Raw genomic sequence first — 19,181 nt, forward strand, 5'->3', positions numbered from 1 at the left:
TCGTTGGCCTCCTTCCCGCCGCTCCCAAAGAGCGCCAAAAGTCGCGCCCCCGCTCCGAGTGCGGGCACTTTCCTTCTGCAGGGCGCTGTTCCGTCGCCAAACGTATTCTTTGTGTGCTTCGTTCATTCGTGCGTGGTTCTCTGAGAGCGTCGCGCGGGCTTTATTCTCAGGGGGTGTGGCGCCTCTCCCCCCCAAACCCGGCGGCCCAGCCTCCGTTACAAAGGCTCTCAGTCGTTTCTTTATTAAAGGAACGGGGGACAAATCATAACGCTCAGGTTTTACAAAAGCGAAAACAAACAGAGCTCGCGCACATCCCTGAAGAGGGGGCAGGGAGGCGGCAAAGTTTCTAGAGCTTCAGGAACTGAAGTGCGAATGAGAAATGCGGCGTGGCTCAAAGCTGTACGCTTAGAGCCACTTCAGATACGGGTGAAGTGAGACAGGTAAGTCCCTAAAAATGGCCTTAGTCAACAAATGTGTTGGCTCACTGGAGGCCAGAAAAAGAAAAAGAAAAAGAATACTCACCAGCTGCTTTCCTGGGAGCTAACTTCTGTGAAAGTCCCAATCCTTTATTTCCCTTTAAGAACCTCAGGGAAATTTTGACTGGTGCCAATAGTTTCCCTTCTTCGATGGACTTTGAAGGGAAGCAAGAGCCCTAGGGTAGGGTCCCCCGATACTTGTGAATGAGAAACGGACAAAGCAAATGCAATTTCATATTTTGATTAAAAAACGTGCATCTGGACAGCTAAATTACCAGTTTCAATCTAATGCAAGTGTAATAGGAACACCAGCTGTCCCTTAATTGGAGCCCCAATAATAAACGCGTGCTTTTATTTGATTTTATGAGGACAATTGTACTTGATAACATACGCATATGCGAGAGCCTCAGTGACAAGCTCATAGGAATTCATGTGCTGCTCTCCTGCCATGAACTGCCTCACCCCACTGCAGAGTTCTACACGCTCTCCAGAAAGTGCAAAAAAACATCGCAGGAGACGTTTAAGTTGCAGTTAGGTTGAGAAACCAAGCGAATTCTCAGGCCCATTACATTTTTTGATTCTGCCAGACTGATCCCAATAGAATTCTCCCATCTGATTTTAGGTAAGAAATCAATGTCTGCTTGTTAAATGCCAGATAATAGGAGCAGGATCCTAATGGTTGGAAGGAGAACACTGGCACAAACTGCCCTTTAAATAATTGAGACACACCCCCTCCCCAAGGCATTTGGCGAGGATTGTGAAAGTTATCAGGACCATGTGCAAAGACAGCTTCTGATACTTTTGTCATCATGGGTAGAATCCTACCGTAAGTGGAACAACGCAGGAGTTTCTGGTTACGTGAAGAAAAAGGTAAACAGAAAGACTAATTCCTAACCCCCTCTGCCCACCTCCTATGGATCTTGCCTAATTACCTGCACTACTCTCTAAAAGTCAAACTTGGCTGCCATGTAGGAAGTGGCTTTGGCAGTCCAGGAACTACCATAGCTAAAAGGAGGAGGTGTTGGCTACTGCACTAGTCTGGAGAGAAGGGCAGGGCTGACTTATATAACTTTATACACCATGATCTAACAAATGAGGAACTGTTATCACAGTGAGTCAACAAAGGAGTCCTTATACTAAACGTAACTTAGGTCAAAACCAGTGCGTTTACCTCTGTCCACCATTGTAAACCACATCTCCTGTGGGGCACTCCAGCTTTCCCTAATCCCCAAACCGGCTCGATTTTATTGTTATTGCATTGGTGAAATAATCATTTTATTATAAATGTAAGGTCATAAATAGGTCAATTTGCTAGCTCTCGAGATAGTATAGCTTCAACTTATTATTCTTTTGTTCGCCATGTCTGACCAGTGAAAGTTGCAAATGAGGCTTTATTATTCTCTTTTGTCCACACTGGAGAGGAAGACAGCCCTATAAACAAATTTTAGCCTAGTAAATTGTCCTTTTACCCCAGGTGGTATGGCCTCCACAAATGAAGCTAGACACATTTTCATGCCACCAGGTCACTGGGGAGTGTTCTCAAAGACAGTGGGAAATTGCTGTTGCCTCCCCTTAGCACTATAAAAGGGCTTATTTGCTCTGTAGGGTGGACCCACCTTGGAATTACTTTCTACTTTAGTAGTTAGAGCTAACCAACATTTTCTTTTCTTTTCTTCCCCCTTAGGCATGATTGGGGGCACGACCCAGGAAAAATCGAGTTGCGCACTGACTCATCCACAAGATGAGTTCTTAATGTATATACATTATAGTCTCTGAATTCTTACACTTGTTCCCCAATTGCATTTTGGGCTAGTCTCAGAACCACTATTCCTGAGGGATCTTTAAAGGGAAGTACCTCACAACACCTGGATTTAAATGTTCAGTCCTGTCCCTCTGCACCAGCCAGTCAAACAAAGGTATACACAGCAAATATTTGAATACACCCAGGGAACATGCTCCCGTACTCTCACTATGTCTTAATGCTTAAGCATTATTAATAGACGTTTACGCAGACATGTGTAAGGCTAAAACTCTAGATAACGAGGTAGCAGCCTCTCGAGTGACACATTCATCCGATGTATATAATTAACTTTGAGACAGGAAAGAATTCTCAAAGTTATGTAATGGTTTATTATTATTTATTATAATCCATAACCTAATGAACACTGCTGTGTTTTCAAAGACGCTGGACGGGTGGGGTTGTTGAACTCTCAGTTTTACTCCTGTCAAGGCATTATAACTCATTTATTATTCCCTTTAAGAGATTGTCAGTGACTATCCAGGTGGGGTCGTGCTATGCACAGAAGGTGAAGGATCTTCCTCCCCTTTTGAACCTGTAGAATTATTCTCACCAGCCTAGCATTATTAGCAAATAGTTAAGTACTGTTTGCTGCTGCTATGCTGTGGTCATTCCATACAGAAGCCTCTGGCGATTTAAGGGTGGTTGACATTGATTATTCATCAGTTTCTGAAGAGTCTTTTCATTGGGAATTGGGAATTGGGGGTTTGGGATTCACACAAAGGTTCTGACTGATAGGGGAGGGAAAAAGCAGAATTGGGATGTCAAAAAGGTTTAGACAATCAAAGAAATGTTGGTTTCCAAGGTAAGCCCTTTGTAAAATGATGCACACTGTGTTTCTTACAGAAGAGAGAGGGCAATTCAATAAGTAATTGCTTGCCAAAATCATTGTAAGCCTAGATAATAAATTGATCAACAATTCTCAGGTTGTAAAAAAATTCCTGAAATTCAGATTTTTCTTTCACTTGGGCAAAATTTTCAGAATTCTCTGGACATGTTCTAATAAACACAGAAGAAAACAGGAAAAGTATTGAAGAGTCACATCCTTCAAAACACACCTAGGCCTGATGGAGTTATAAAACAATTTTTCCCTTAAGCCTTTGAGGAACATATTATATGAATTATCCCTGGGTATTGAAAAGTATGGTTTGTTTCTTAAAATTCTCCTTAGAGGGAAATATGGCAAGAATGATACAGATAAAAATGATACAAAAATGTAAGAATAATATAAAAGGTAAGAATGATATGAAGAAGAAAAACATGGCCTATTATCACTTAGGAATACGATAGTTATAACAGCAACAATTTAATGTGGAAATACTCCAGGCCAGGCACTGTACTAAGCATTTTTTGTAAGGTAGCTCATTTGATCTTCACAATTCTTATAAAGTGAATATTATTATGCTTCCTTGTTAAGAACAGAAAAGTGAGGCTCATCCAAAGTGATAAAGTTAACAAAGCGATTAAATGGCAGAACCAGGATTCAAAGTTTTCTCTGTTGGTAAGGCTCATGCTTTTTGCTACTACAAAGTACTGAATAAAGCTGTTATAGGGCCCATTTGAACTTGAACTCAGACAGTTGCTCCTTTTAGTGTACCGTACTGCTTCTCATTGATGTGGGCATTTTTTATGTGAACATTTTAATCAAAATGCTACCAATACAATACAGCAACTCATTAAAATGAGTTTAAGCCTTGCAAGTATTATTTATCCCAGAAATGTACAGATGACTTCAGCCAAAAATCAATCTTATGGGGGCACCTGGGTGGCTCAGGTGATTGAGCATTGGACTCTTGGTTTCAGCTCAGGTCATGACCTCAGAGTCCAGAGTTCCAACCCTGGCTTCAGGCTCTGCACTCAGCGGGGAGTCTGCTTGAGATTCTCTCTTTCTCCCTCTGCCTCTTAAATAATAAGTCTTAAAAAATCAATAATATGGAAAAATGCATGATAAGCTTAGTAAATGCAAAAAAGGCATGTGATAAAAATCCAACTCCTTTTTATGGTCAACATCTTTAAATATAGAAATAGTGAACTACCTCTTTAACATGATAAAGAATGAAAAAAAAAAACCCCAAAGAACTAATCTCCTACCAATTGGAAAAACAAAGTCATTTTCCATAAAAACAGGACCAGGGGCCGCCTGGGTAGCTCAGCAGTTGAGCATCTGCCTTTGGCTCAGGGCGTGAACCCAGGTCCAGGGATAGAGTCCCGAATCAGGCTCCCATAGGGAGCCTGCTTCTCCCTCTGCCTGTGTCTCTGCCTCTCTGTGTGTGTGTGTCTCTCATGAATAAATAAACAAAATCTTTTTTTCAAGATTTTATTTATTTATTCATGAGACACACACACACACAGAGAGAGAGAGAGAGAGAGAGAGAGAGAAAATTTATTTATTCATGAGAGACACACACACACACAGAGGCAGAGACACAGGCAGAGGGAGAAGCAGGCTCCATGCAGGGAGCCCGATGTGGGACTCGATCCTGAGTCTCCAGGATCAGGCCCTGGGCAGAAGGCAGATGCTCAACCGCTGAGTCATCTAGACGTCCCTAATAAACAAAATCTTAAAAAAAAAAAAAAAAAAAAAAAAACAGGACCCAAACAAGCTTTTGTTCCTCTGTAAGTTCAGTGTTTCTAAGAAAGTCTTATTTTGGTAATAAGGTATGAAGATAAATTAAAAGTGAATATTAGAGAGGAAAAAATTAAAGATAGAGAATTTTGTAGACAACATTAGAATATACCTAGAAAAGCCACAGAATTAAAATGTTTAGAGGGAGCTATAGAGTTCACAAAATACAAGATTCGTCTTGGAAAGCCAATTAAATATCTACCAATAAGCCAACAAAAAGGAGAAGTAACACATTTACAACAAAGCAAAAACATTAAAGTATTTGGAAAAAAGTCATATACACAATAGTGTGAGAAAAAGAAATAATACGACACCTTCATGGCAGAAAGAAAAACCCGAGTAAATGTAAAGTCACACTACATTTCTTAATGGGAAGCCAATAGTATGAAGCTGATACTTCTTCACACCTTGATTTATAGATGTAAGCTATTCAAATAAAGACATCTCGTATTTCAAAAATGATACCACATTAACTTGTGGTAACGGTTGTACGTGATTATCCTAGAGAAAGATATCTAACAGAAGTAGCAAATAGTATAAATTAACAATGGTTAAAATAACAGAATTCTGACACAAATCAGAAATATCGATGAGTAAATGTGTTAATGATACCAGGAAAAAGGCTGTAATAAATGCAAGAATTGAATGTTTGATGAACAAAGCATAATAAACAATGGGAGAGAACTCATTATTTAGTAAATTCAACTGGGGTATACGTAATGATTCTTTCTGCATGAATAAAAAATCAAACATCTAAATAAAACTAAAAAATAGCTATCGACTACAGTATGTAACTCAACTATAGGAATTTTAAAGTTTTGAAGTGATAGAAAACATTGCAAAGGAAACACTGGTCAGAGAGTACAATATAATACAAAAATGTAAAACCATTATCAAGACTAAGATTAAGTGGTGAAAATGCTAGGAAGATCATGGATAAATGAATAGCATGTAAACTGTATACAGAGGTGCTATAATTTCAAGAACATTACCAGATCCCCAAGAGACAAAGGGTCAAAGAATATCATGTCACTAGAAGAAATATATATAGTTCCAACTAGGAGGCACCATTTGATACTTGAGGTAATTGCCAAAAGTAATTTACAAAACCCAATACTACACAGGATCTGGAAGAACAGGCCCATTCAAGTTGCTGAAGGCATTGTAAAATGGGTCAAGAGTCATAAAAATGTTCATAGTCGTTGAACAGAGCCCAATTCTGGGAAATTATCCTAACATAATAATTCAAAAAAAGAAGAAAAAAGCAGCCTTCATTTTAATATCAAAAGCCTTAAAACAACCTAAATATCCAATAATAAGGGGAATGATTGAAGTATTTATTATATATTAATGCAGTGAAATTATTTGAACATGGTAGAAAAACAGAAAATTGTACAGGAAATAACGTTAATAAAAGGTTAGGATGCAAAATTATATTTTTCCACTGATTGCATCCATGAGTATTCATAAGGATAATGATCTGGAGAGCCCAAAGATTTGTATCTAGGTTTTTTTAAGCTAATACTGGGGACATTTAAAGGATTTTTTTTTTCATTTAAAGGATTTTAAAAAAAATTTTGGCAATCTAATAAAGCAGTATTAAATTGGAGAGAGAATTATTTCGATGTGAGAATTAGACCTCTCAAACTACTTCTATTTCTCTCACCTTCTGCTATTTATTTCTCTTTTCCCCTGCATTTCTCAACAGCCGCTCTTTTATCCTCTCCAAATATTTCTGCAGCCCTTTGTCTCTCTTCCAGCCACCTCTCTTTCTTCTCTTCCATCATCTCCCTTACTCCACCTTTCTTCTTTTTATGCTGAGCTCTTTTTGTGCTTCTGTTCTTGGAATGGTTAAAATATCAGACAGAAATGTATTTTATTTATCTGTTGAAGAAAACACTGCTCTTGTTCCTTGTAAACGTGGATGAGCTGAATTCATTATTTTAAAAAGGCACCTGGATTGGATTGTGTTTTAATTATTTATGCAAAGCCAAGGCCAAATCAAATGCTTCTGCCAGGCCCTAAACTATGTCAAGTGGAAAGCACTTCACATCCTAATTCCATTAGATTTGTCATCACAGAAAGAACAACGAACGTTAATGTGAAAGATACATATTCGCATGTATAGGAAACCCTTGCTCTTCCCATTTTCGCATTTTCAAGTATCCGACTTTTAGTCATGCCAAAACATGCTCTAACCTCCATGCAACATGTGGATACAATAATGACTATCTCATTGCATTTTGCATTGGAGATATTGTGAATGTCATACGGATAATGAACAGGCACTCTTAATCATGGAACCGGAGGAAAAACTGAATGGTAACAAACCAATGCTGAGAATGGGCAAGAAGCTCAAAAGTATCCCTTGGCAATATAGTGACCTCAGGCAAGTTAATTTAATCTCTCTTGATTTCCTGCTATAGAAAGTGCAGGTCATTCTAGAATCTTCCTTGTAGCAGATATGGTGGGATTCAATATGACAAGGTTTGGAAAGCACTGACTGTACCTGGCACATAGCGAGTGCCCCTTTAGTGAGAGAAGGTAAAGGGCACTGCAGATTTGAAGTCACAGGGTGCACATAGGCTTATAGGCGGCAATTTGAGGGCATGTCGGGGACAGAGAAAAGATTGGCTTGTCGGTAGTCTTACGGAAGGGTTAATTTGGCAAATTTTCCTTTTCCTTTTAGAAAAGATAATTAGTCACACCTCAGGTGTTTCCTATCAAACCTTCAGCTTGGTTGCCAACCAGGTTGAGGCATTCCTTCCCATTCTGGAGTGGAGTGGAGAAGGGAGGGTTTTCAGGGCAGTTCCTCGTCAATCTTTGTGCAACACAGGTTGATGTCTGGAAGAAGAAAGAAGGTGCTATTAGTCCCAGAGTAACTTAGGCTCCTAGGAGCAAGGTCAGAATGCCAGAGCAGTGGCCTGTCTCTGCCTTGCTGAATGGGGGCATGGCTGCAATATCCTGGATGTGGGACAAGAGCATGTACCTCGCTGGTAAGTCTCTATGAGCCCATGGCAGCGTCTGGTCTACCTGCTGACGCTATGTGGGAAGAGGGGACTTGAACTTGAGATACTGAGGGGTATAGTATAGTGATTAAGGACACAGATCCTAGAGCCATGTGTTCAGTTAGTACGAGTGTTACCTGGAGCAAGTTACTTACCCTCTCTGTGCCCTGGTTCTTCATTTGAAAAGGGATGATGATAGTACCTACTGAATTAAATAAGAGCACCGCCCACCAGATCATGAGTGTTGGCAATTTTCATCCCTGGCCAAATGGCCCATTTCTCAGCCTCTCTTGCGATCAGGATAATTTTCTTCCTGGGTCCAGGGAGGATATGTAAGGAGGACCGTGCATTTTTCTCTTTGAGCCAAACTTGAGGGGTGGGACATAATAAAAGCCATAAGATAGTGGCTTTGGCACCAGGGTGACTTTGCAAACGACCATAGACACCAGAATGCGGCTAATCTTGAAAGCTTGGGTCGTGGGAAGCACTCTTTTCCTCTCTGGGCTGCAATGAGACCTCAAATTTTGTGCCATCATGCTTAATGTCTTCAAAAAACCCCTCTCGAAATGAACAAATTACCCAGGAAGAATAACACATTAACCTGCTAGCTGAATGAACGCTTTAGCGCAGATTACTTTTATCAGGTTACTTAGCTTCTGGAAGCTGGGCCCAAAAGCCCGTAGATGAGGGATGGGTAAATGGTATTGAGAGGGAAGGAGGAGAGAAGGAGCATCTAGGGGCAACCAGATGGCTCCTGAGGATGAAAGCTGAGCAAAGCCAGGGTCTGCATGGGCTTTTGGATGGAGCATAAGACCCCTTGACCCCTTCTGTCCTTCCTGCTCTCTCTACCCTGTTTCATTTTCTCTGTCTTTTCATGGATCCTACATCACGTCACACCGGACCAGGCACAAAATCAACAGACATTTGTGAACTGCCCGCTGCAACACTAAGTGCGTAGAATGGGCAGAAGTCACCAACTGTTTCACAGATGCGCCATCTCGAACACAACTAGGTACAACTCTATGACTGCCAAAGAGGAAGGGTTATATCGACCTGCTCCATAGGGTGAGGCAGGCACTTGAGGCTAGGGATATAACATATACAAAGAAAGTACTCAAAAAATAAGTGAAATATAGTGAGGGGCACTTGAGAATCAAAGCAGGGGTAGGAGATCCGAGGCAAGATTCGTTCCAAGGACCAGGAGGAAGCTGAGCTTCAAGGAGAGAGGAATTTACGAAAAGCAGCAGCTCTTTATCGAGTGCCTCCTGTGTGCCAGGCACTTTTACTGACTCTAATTTATTGCTCATGATAGGGCCAAAAGGAATTATTGTCTCAATTTTTTCATAAATGCGAAAAAACAATCATCAGAAAAGCTGGGCAGATTGTAGCATAGTGAGTGGCTGAGTGTGTAGACTTGGATCAGAACTACCTAGGTTTGAATCCTGGCTCTGCCACATATTAGCTGTGTGGTCTTGGTCAAGTGACTTAACCTCTGTGTTCCTGTTTCCTCTACAGTAAAAATGAGGGTGATAGTGACTACTTCATAGAATTATTATAAGGCTTACATGAGTTAGAAACTGCTATATATGGAATGTTTTATGAGTGCTTATAAAATAAACCTGCCCAAAGTCATAAGGTGAGTGTGAGAAAGAGCCCAAATCTGAGACTAATGCTAACTGCTTCAATCCTAGCACAATTCCTAAATTTACCATGGAGGAGTCCCAATTTTCCTTCTCTCTTTTTTTTAAAGGTTTTTAATTTATGTATTCATGAGAGACACAGAGAGAGAGCCAGAGACATAGGCAGAAGGAGAAGTGGGCTCCCTGTGGGGAGCCCCATGCGGGACTCAATCCCAGGACCCTGGGAACACAACTTGAGCCAAAGGCTCAACCACTGAGCCACCCAGGTGCCCCCCAATTTTCCTTCTCTGCAAGGACTCCTTGAAGCCCTCAGTCCTCCAGGAACCTTTCTTTGACCACTCCCTATTTTAATTCACAGCTTAATACCCAGTCACAAACTGCTGACCTAATGATTTGAATTGGTATCCTGCACATTATTCTGGTTCCCAAACTAGCTTCTAGGCTTCTTCTGAGGGACTTCACTTAACTTGTTTTCACCCTCCAGAGTGCCTAGCCATTTTCTGTCTTTGAAACTGAAATTCTACCCACAGTTCTTAGATGGACTGGTGGTCTTAGAGACTTTTGAGCGGGACAAGCATGGTCACAACTTCAGGACGTAGTTTTCCACTTCTGTCCATTCATATTCAGTTTCGGTTTCTCACTAATCAATGGTTGAAAGTCATGTTGTTATGGTTTTTAATTCATTCTATATAAAGTCTTATCATGTCTTTTCTCTAGATTTTTTTTTATGATTCTCTCAGCTGTCATCATTTTAAAGCATTTGCTGAAGCCTAGTTAATAAAAGAAAGAGTCAGCGAGACAGGGAAACAATATGGTGCCACCAAAGTTCCCGTAAAAACATAATTTTTATGTTATGCCTTTCCAGGCATATGGCACTGAGTCATAAGAAATAATAGCAATGGAAAATGGCCAAATGCATACTGGTGTACTTGAGCTAAGTACAAGAGGAGATGTAGAGTTATTTTGAAGATACAGTTTATTTCTAAAGTGCTTTCTGAGTCTTCAATATGCTGTACGGTCATATCTCTGAAGGGAAAGAGAAATGTATCTAAGTTCTCAAAACACTTGCTGAGACAGTAAATGAATATGCTCGATTTCCCTGATCACAGGCCTTCATTCCAATTCGATGCAAGCCATAAATGAAATGACTTGGCTGATTATAAGTCAGTCCCCCATGAACATTTGTTTACCTCTGCAAAGTACTACACATAATTGCTGTCTCTGCTCAGGGGAGGCCCAGCTGGGATTACAAGAAGTGTTGCAAGGTTCTACTGAGGTGTGATCACCAGTTACAGCATGAACCTGGCACTGCACGTCCATACTCTGTCTGCCTTGGTGATTGGATCCGTTAGTCTTTCTCCTTCAAACAACTAAAATTAGCCAGAAAGACAGCAGAAGCATTGTGACCCCAAGTTCACTTTGCTCCCGAGTCATAGTCTGTAATCACGTGGCAGTTACCACAATCCTTCCAAAAGCCAATGATGATACATTTTCATTGTCAGAGAGAAGTACGGGGTTGGGGATAAGTCAGGATCATGGACCATTGGTACTGATTGCCCAGAAAAATGGAAATGGGCAATTTTTCTTAATCAAGTTTCTTTTACTCCTTATTATTGTGAAAGCAATATAGGTTTGTTTTTCTAAAAAGAATTCTGGAGTTATGATTGCCATAAGAAGCTGTATGTACTTAATGTACACAACTTGAGGAGTTTGAGGATAAATATATGTCTGTGAAACCGTTATGATCATCAAGGCCATAAACATATACATCAATTCCCCAAATTTCCTCTTTATCATTACTACTGTTGTTGCTGTTTAGTGGTAAGGACACTTAATATTAAATCTACCCTCTTGGCAAAGTAAGTATAAAGGATTGGTAGTGATGGGCACTATGCTGTATAGTGGATCTCCAAAACGTACTTATTTTGCAAAACTGAAACTTTCTGTGCTTGAACCATCAACCCCTACTTCCTTCTCCCCCTGAAAAACCACCATTCTACTCTTTGCTTCAGTAAGTTTGACTATTTTTGACTCCTTATATAGGTGGTATCACATAGTGCTTGTCTTTCTGTGTCTGGCTTATTTCACTTAAGCATAATGCCTCTAGGTTCATTCACCTTGTCGCAGATGGCAGTATTTCCTTCCTCTTTTTTTATTTTTATTTTTATTTATTTTTTTTTCTCTCTTTTTTTTTAATTTTTATTTATTTATGATAGTCACACAGAGAGAGAGAGAGAGAGGCAGAGACACAGGCAGAGGGAGAAGCAGGCTCCATGCACCGGGAGCCCGACGTGGGATTCGATCCCGGGTCTCCAGGATCGCGCCCTGGGCCAAAGGCAGGCGCCAAACCGCTGCGCCACCCAGGGATCCCCTTCCTCTTTTTTTAAAAGCGGAATAATATTCCATTGAATGTATGCACCATATTTTCTTCATCCATTCATCCATTGATGGACAAGTAGGTTGTTTCCATGTCTTGCCTAATGTGAATAATGTTGCAATGAACATGCGGATGCGTGTATCTCTTTGAGATGGGAGTTTTATTTCCTCTGAATCTATATCCAGACATGAGATTGCTGGATCATATGGTAGTTCTATTTTTAGTTTTTTGAGGAACCTCCATACTGCTTTCCCTGATGCCTGAATCAATTTCCATTCCTACCAACAGTGTGCAAGGATGCCCTTTTCTCCACATCTTTGCCAATACTTGCTATCTTTTCTTGTTGTTGTTTTTAATCCTACCACATCCTGACAGGTGGAGGTTTTGATTTTTCATTACCCTGATGATGTGTGAGGTTGAGTGCCTTTTCATATTTCTGTTGGCCATCTGTATTGTCTTCTTTAGAGAAATGTCTATTCAAGTTTTGACCACTTTTCAATCATGTTATTTAGTTTTTGTTTGTTTGTTTGCTGTTGAGTTGTATGAATTCCTTGTGTACTTTGGATATTAGCCTTTTATTAGATCTATGGTTTGCAAATGTCTTCTCTAGCTCCGTAGATTGCTTTTTGTTTAGTTGATTATTTCCTTTGCTGTGCAGAAGCTTTTTAATGTGATACAATCACACTTGTTTATTTTTTCTTTTTTTTTCTTTTTTTTTTTTCGGTCTCATAGCCCAAAAATCAGCACCAAGACTGATGCCAAGGAACTTTCTCCTTTTGTTTCCTTCTACACGTTTTATGCCTTCATGTTTAAAGTTTAAATTTTTAATTCATTTTGAGTTGATTTTCATATATGGTATTAAATAAGGTTCCAATTTTATTCTTTTGCATGTGGATATCTAATTTTCCCAATAACATTTTTTGGAGAAACTATCATTTCCCCATTCTGTGTTTTTGGTTCCTTGTTGAAAATAGTTAACCATATTTGTGAGGTTTATTTCTGGGCTTTCTAATCTGTTCCATTGGTCTTCTGTGTCTGTTTTTTAATGCCAGTGCCATATTGTTTGATTACTGTATCTTTGCTCATAATCTAAAATCAGGAATATGTGATGCCTCTGGTTTCGTTCTTCTTGCTCAAGATTGCCTTGGCTACTCAGGAATTATTGTGGTTCCATGCAAATTTTAGGATTTTTTTTCTATTTCTATGAAAACTGCCATTGGAATTTTGATAAGGATTGCATTGAATCTGTAGAGTGCTTTGGGTAGCCTGGACATTTTAACAGTATTAGTTCATTCATTCCATGAGCATGGGATATCTTTCCATTTATTTGTGTCTATTTTAATTTCTTTCATCAGTGTTTCATAATTTTAAATGTACAGATCTTTAACCTCCTTGGTTAAATTTATTCCTAAATGTTTAATTGTTTTGGTGCTATTGCAAATGGGATTGTTTTCTTTATTTTTTTAGATAGTTCATTGTTAATATATAGAAATGCAACAGATTTTTGTACGCTGACTTTGTACCCTGCAATTTTCCTGAATTCATTAATTAGTTTGAATAGTTTTTGGTAGAGTCTTTAGTCTTTTCTAGACATAAAATCCTCTACAAATAGAGACAATTTTACTTCTTCCTTTCCAATTTGGATGCCTTGTATTTCTTTTTTTCCCCCTAATTGCTCTGGTTAAGACTTCTTTTTTTTTAATTAATTAATTTATTTATTTATGATAGTCACAGCGAGAGAGAGAGAGGCAGAGACACAGGCAGAGGGAGAAGCAGGCTCCATGCACCGGGAGCCCGACGTGGGATTCGATCCCGGGTCGCCAGGATCGCGCCCTGGGCCAAAGGCAGGCGCCAAACCGCTGCGCCACCCAGGGATCCCTGGTTAAGACTTCTAATACTGTGTTGAATAGAATTATTGAGAGTGAGCATCCTTACATTCTTCCTGATCTTAGAGAAAAAAACCTTTTGCCTTTTCACCACCAAGGATAATATTAGAGAGGTGATAGCTAACTCTCATTGTTGAGAGATTTTTTTTTTAACCATGAAAGGGTGTTGAATTTTGTTAAATGCTTTTTCTACATCTCTTGGGATAGTCACATGATTTTTAACTTTTATTCTGTTAATGCTGTGTGTCACATTGATTTATTTGTAAATTTGAACCATCCTTAGGATTTGAAGCATCCTAAGAATAAATCCAACTTGACCATAATGTATGATCCTTTTTTTTTTATCCTTTTAATACATTGTTAAATTGGTTTGCTGGTTTGCTGGTTTTGCATCTATGTTCATTAAGGATATTGGTCTGAAATTTCATATTCTTGTAGTGCCTTCATCTAGCTTTGGTATCAGGGTAATTATGGCCTCATAAAATGAGTTTGTAAGTGTTCCCTCCTCTTCAATTTTTTTTTGGAAAAGTCTGAGAAGGATTGGTATTAAATATTCGTTAAATGTTTTGTAGAATTCACAAGTGAAGCCATCTGGTCCTGGGCTTTTCTTTGTTGGAAGGTTTTAGATTACTGATTTAGTGTTTGTACTTTTTATTGGTCTGTTAAGATTTTCTATTTCTTAATGATTCAGTCTTGGTAGGTCATATGTTTCTAGAAATTTATCCATTCCTTCTAGATTGTCTGCTTTGGTGCCATGTAATTGTTCATAGTGGTCTCTTATGACCACTTGTATTTCTGCACCTCTTCTTACATTTGTGATTTTATTCAAGCCTTCTTTCTTTTTTCTTAGTTTGGCTAAAGATTTGACAATTGTGCTTATCTTTGAAAAAAGAAACAACTCTTAGTTTCATTGATCTTTTCTATCATTTTTCTAATTTCTGCTTCATTTATTTCTGCTCTAAAATTATTATTTCCTTCCTAATGGTAACTTTGGGCTTAATTTGTTATTTTTCTAGTTTCTTGAGGTATAAAGCTAGGTTGCTTATTTGAGATCTTTCTTTTTTTCTCTTTTTTAAATAAATTTATTTTTTATTGGTGTTCAATTTGCCAACATCTAGAATAACCCAGTGCTCATCCCGTCAAGTGCCCACCTTAGTGCCCGCCACCCAGTCACCTCCACCCCCCGCCCACCTCCCCTTCCACCACCCCTAGTTCGTTTCCCAGAGTTAGGAGTCATTCATGTTCTGTCTCCCTTTCTGATATATCCCACTTATTTTTTCTCCTTTCCCCTTTATTCCCTTTCACTATTTTTTATATTCCCCAAATGAATGAGACCATATAATGTTTGTCCTTCTCCGATTGACTTATTTCACTCAGCATAATACCCTCCAGTTCCATCCACGTCGAAGCAAATGGTGGGTATTTGTCGTTTCTAATGGCTAAGTAATATTCCATTTCTTTTTGTCTCTTTTTTTAAGAAGACTTTATTCATGAGGCACACAGAGGTGGGGGGGCAGACACACAGGCAGTGGGAGAAACAGGCTCCATGCAGGGAGCCTGATGTGGAACTCGATCCCAGGGTCTCCAGGATCACACCCTGGGCTGAAGGCGGCGCTAAACTACTGAGCCACCCGGGCTGCCCTAACTTTCCTTTTAGAACTACTTTTGCTGCATTCCAGAAGTTTTGGTATATTGGTTTGCACTTTCAGTTGTCTCATGATATTTTTTTAATTTCTCTTTTGATTTCTTCTTTAACTCCTTGGTTGTTCAAAAATGGTTGCCTAATTTTCACATGTTTTTGAATCCAACCATGAGTCTAATCCATTTGAATAATTATGGGAGACAAATGTATAACTGCTTTGTTCCTTTATTAACAAATTTGCATTTTAAATAAACTTGTTTAATGTCTGTAGATTGGGGATATAATATTACATAGCTTAAAAGGTAGCTGTAAGTATTCAATGAGTTTACAACTTTTATAAGTTTTAGAAAACTCTAAGTACATAGGAAGCCCCATAAAAATGTTTGCCATATAAATTTAAGAAATGAAAAGAAAAAATTATAAATACTATCAGAAAGTCCTTTTATTTTCTACTACTAGCATTCCCATTGAAGTGACAGAATGTGAAAAGAAACTTTTGTGGTACAGTATTCCTCTCATTAGTCTGCTGTATGGTGTAGACTCGTGGCACATATTCATTTCTAGATCTTTTAAAAAATATTTATTTATATTTGAGAGAGAAGGGGAGAGAGAGAAAATGAGAACAGGCATATGGGGGAGGGGCAGAAGGAAAGGAAGAATCCCAAGCAGACTCCCTCCTGAGTTCAGAGCCCTACACAGACTCTGAGATCATGACCTGAGCCAAAATCAAGAGTGGAATACTCAACCAACTGAGCCACCCAGGCGCTCCACATTTCCATATCTTATACACACACTTTTATTTTCTAATTGTATAATGTGACCCAAAGAAATTAAATCCTAGGTTGAGAGTCTGGATCATTGCCCCCCCACTACCAATTTATTGCTTATTCTAGATAAATCATTCACCATCTTATTTCCTCTGATATACAATACCTTATCTCTATAAAGGATATGGGCCTATTCCACAAATATGCTTCTAATGTTCAAGGAAAGTGGTGAGCTAATTATTCCTTACCCTTGCAAATAATGATAAAATCAGATTCCCCGATTAGGTCTGTTGTTATTGTTGTTGTTTTTCTTAATGTTCAAGCCTTGTGAAATAGAACTTCTGATGATGGCTTAATAGAGGAGCCCTTTGAAGTTGGTCATGGGAGTAATTCCAGTAACGTTTCCAGAAGGTGGCATGGTTGGGAAATGAGGCATTCAGATTCACCAGAGAGAAGGGAAAATTTTTTTTCCTCCAAATGCAATAAAATTGTTCCTTGCTGATGCTGCCTCCAGCAGAGTGGATTCCTTTTTACCTCCCAGATGAGAGTGACAGGTGCACTACTGATCTAAGCTTTCAGTTAGGGATGTTTAGAAATCTACTCCTTTACCAACCCAGACCATAAATCCTAGTGACAGCTTTCTTAGAAAGAGGCTCATGAAGACTCCAAGTCCAGGTTGGCTTGGGTGACTCTGGCAGAGCAGAAGCAGCCTGAGAAAAGGGGAGGGAGCACTGATTCTTTATCTCTCATCATGTTCTCTAGCGTCCCACGTTCCGCAAGAGAGTGTGATTTTGCTTCTGTGGAGTTCTTTGAGTAAATGGTTTGGGTATTTCTAAGTATTTACAGAGGCAAGCCAACCTGTCATGACTGTGCTGTCGTGTGACTCCAAATCCCTTTATGATTAATAGCAAGACAGTCTCAAGTTCTTCCTCCACGCAGGCCATAGGTAGCTCAATTCCCCTCTCCACGCCTCGTTTGCTTCATTAGGAGTGCTGTTACCTGCTCTTTGGATTATTATTATTATTATTTAAACTCACTTTGGTGAAAGTGATCATCCTCCCTTTTTGTGCCCCCATGTACACTGGACACAACTCAGTCCCTTTACTTTCTACTCAGTCTGCTAACTCGCTCTTCCATCTCTGCCTCCCACTAGGATGTGAACTCTTTCAGAAAAGGGACCATGTCTTCCTTATGTTTGTATCACTAGCACCTTGAATGTAATGAACATTCAAAAACGTTGTTAAATAAATAAATGAAGGAAAGAACAAATTAAAGAATAAAGAAATAGTGGAAAGGGTTAGACTAGATGTCTTCTGAGAGCTCCCCATGATAGGCTGAATCAATACCTCCTCATCCAAATTAAAACTGAATTTTTTTAAAATTTTTATTTATTTATGATAGTCAGAGAGAGAGAGAGAGAGAGAGAGAGAGAGAGAGAGAGAGGCAGAGACATAGGCAGAGGGAGAAGTAGGCTCCATGCACTGGGAGCCTGACGTGGGATTTGATCCCGCGTCTCCAGGATAGCGCCCTGGGCCAAAGGCAGGCGCCAAACCGCTGCGCCACCCAGGGATCCCTAAAACTGAATTTTGTATTGATTCAAGAATAGATAAAGAATGATTCAGAAGCACATAGGAAATTATAGGTGAATGCATTAAATTTCTTAGATTTCACAGGCTGCCTCCTCCCCACCCCCCAATTATCCCTGTCTCTGTCTCTTTTATCCTGTGGACTAAGATCTGCTTTTCTCCTTCCTGAAGCTGAGAGAAAAACTTGACATTGACAGGTTCTCCACCAGCCTATGTGTCTGTTTATTCTGAACAACAACAGGCAAACAGACAGACAAAACTTCCCAAAACCTTTCTAGCTCCTTAAAGACAGCTCGGGTACAGTGGTACAGTATTCCCTTGGTAAATGCAGCTCTTTTAAACTCACCTGCAACCTGCATCCTTTCCCCCATGCACAAAAGCCAATGATGTACCACAACCAGCAGATCAGAGCTATAGAATCCTGTCACTTAGAAATACCACCTATGGCTACCATTAGCATAAGTGACATATTTCTCAGCAACTTCAACCTCTTGTGGGAAGACTTAGGCCAGCTTTTGGAGTGCAGGCCTTCTGGGTAGTGTAGGCCTTCCCACATTCCACCTGCAACTACAACTTCTGCCAGTGGTTTGAAGGTTCTGGTTGCCCTGGTGACAATTAAATGGGAGTGGAACTATAATATTGTGAAGACCTTTACATTTTACATAAGGGCAGAAGAAAAAGCAACTTTGAAAACAATGTATACTTGAGTAGTACATTATCAAAGTTGCTTTTCTTAGGTACGTCAGGGACTATGTGAAAGTTGAGAGGTACAAATACTTAATTACAAAGACTTAGTAATGCAGGTGATTTTACTAAAAAGAGAGAGAGTGAGTGCAAGTGAGAGACAGAGACAGAGAGAAGAATGGGTGTAAAAGAGGAAATATGGAAATATAGAAGGACTATTGGTTTCTGTTAATGCTGTTTCTATCAAATAATTCCTTTAATGGTGCTTGCTTCAGCAGCACATATTCTAAAATTGGAACAATACAGAGAAGATTATCATGGCCCCTGTGCAAGGATGACATGCAATTTCATAAAGCATTCCATGTTTTTTTGCTTTGACATGGATGGAACTGGAGGGTATTATGCTGAGTGAAATAAGTCAATCAGAGAAAGACAATTATCATATGGTATCACTCATAGGTAGAATAGAAGAAATAGTAAAGGATACTAAAAGGGAAAGGAGGGAAACTGAGTGGGGAAAAATTAGAAAAGAAGACAAACCATGAGAAACTCCTAACTCTGGGAAACAAACAAAGTGTTGCAGAAGGGGAGGTGGGGGGCATGGGGTAACTGGGTAATGCACACTAAGGAGAGCACTTGATGGAATGAGCACTGGGTGTTATACTATATGTTGGCAAATTGAATTTAAATA

At 39.4% G+C, this 19,181-nt stretch overlaps 1 non-coding gene across 1 annotated transcript; it reads left to right on the forward strand.

Moving 5' to 3' along the window:
* The first annotated feature begins 18,752 nt into the window (after window positions 1-18,752).
* LOC129519042 (U6 spliceosomal RNA) lies at window positions 18,753-18,859 on the forward strand. The gene has a single exon (XR_008666339.1). It is a non-coding gene; the product is annotated as a U6 spliceosomal RNA (small nuclear RNA).
* The last annotated feature ends 322 nt before the right edge of the window (window positions 18,860-19,181 follow it).

The sequence above is a fragment of the Nyctereutes procyonoides genome, unplaced genomic scaffold (genome assembly GCF_905146905.1).
Source record: "Nyctereutes procyonoides isolate TBG_1078 unplaced genomic scaffold, NYPRO_anot_genome, whole genome shotgun sequence".
In the NCBI taxonomy this organism is placed as follows: Eukaryota; Metazoa; Chordata; class Mammalia; order Carnivora; family Canidae; genus Nyctereutes; species Nyctereutes procyonoides.